We start from the raw sequence: 624 nt of genomic DNA, 5'->3' as shown, positions 1-624 counted from the left end.
TGAAAATTGGTTAACAATGTTTTGGAGTTTTTCTGATAATATCTTAAAGCTAAAGAGGGTTTTTTGATAACCCCTAACCTAAGGGGGTTTTCTAATATTCGAAAGTTATGGGGGTTAATCTGCTAATCGTCCAAAGTTAAGGGGGCTATTCTAATATTTAGCCCTTGTAGTTAGGGGTGATAAACGATCGAATCAAATCGAATACTAAAGTGTTCATATTTGTATTTGTTTAAACTTATCGTATTCGAATGCGGATTGTAATATTCATATATGAGGTTTTCAAATTCAAACTCCAATACCCGATATTTGATAAATATTCACGAATACTTATCAAATATCAAAGTATATTTATTCCACTAAAGATTTTGATTTTCAAATAGTGGTTGAATTCATAAATAAAAATTATTCATTTGTAATATATGATGTATATATTTTTAAATCAAAATTTTCATTAGAAAACAAATCTAAGATTATTTAAATCTTAAAATTAGTACATAAAATTTAAGTAAAAAGGGTAAGTGGGTTAAAAATATGACTTCATATGTGCAATAATACAAGTAATAAGTGACTAAATTTTAAACGAATATTTGATAGACAAACGAATCGAATATAAATCTGGTTAAA

This window comes from Asparagus officinalis, chromosome 8, assembly GCF_001876935.1.
Source record: "Asparagus officinalis chromosome 8, Aspof.V1, whole genome shotgun sequence".
Classification (NCBI taxonomy): Eukaryota; Viridiplantae; Streptophyta; class Magnoliopsida; order Asparagales; family Asparagaceae; genus Asparagus; species Asparagus officinalis.
This window is presented reverse-complemented; position numbering follows the sequence as displayed.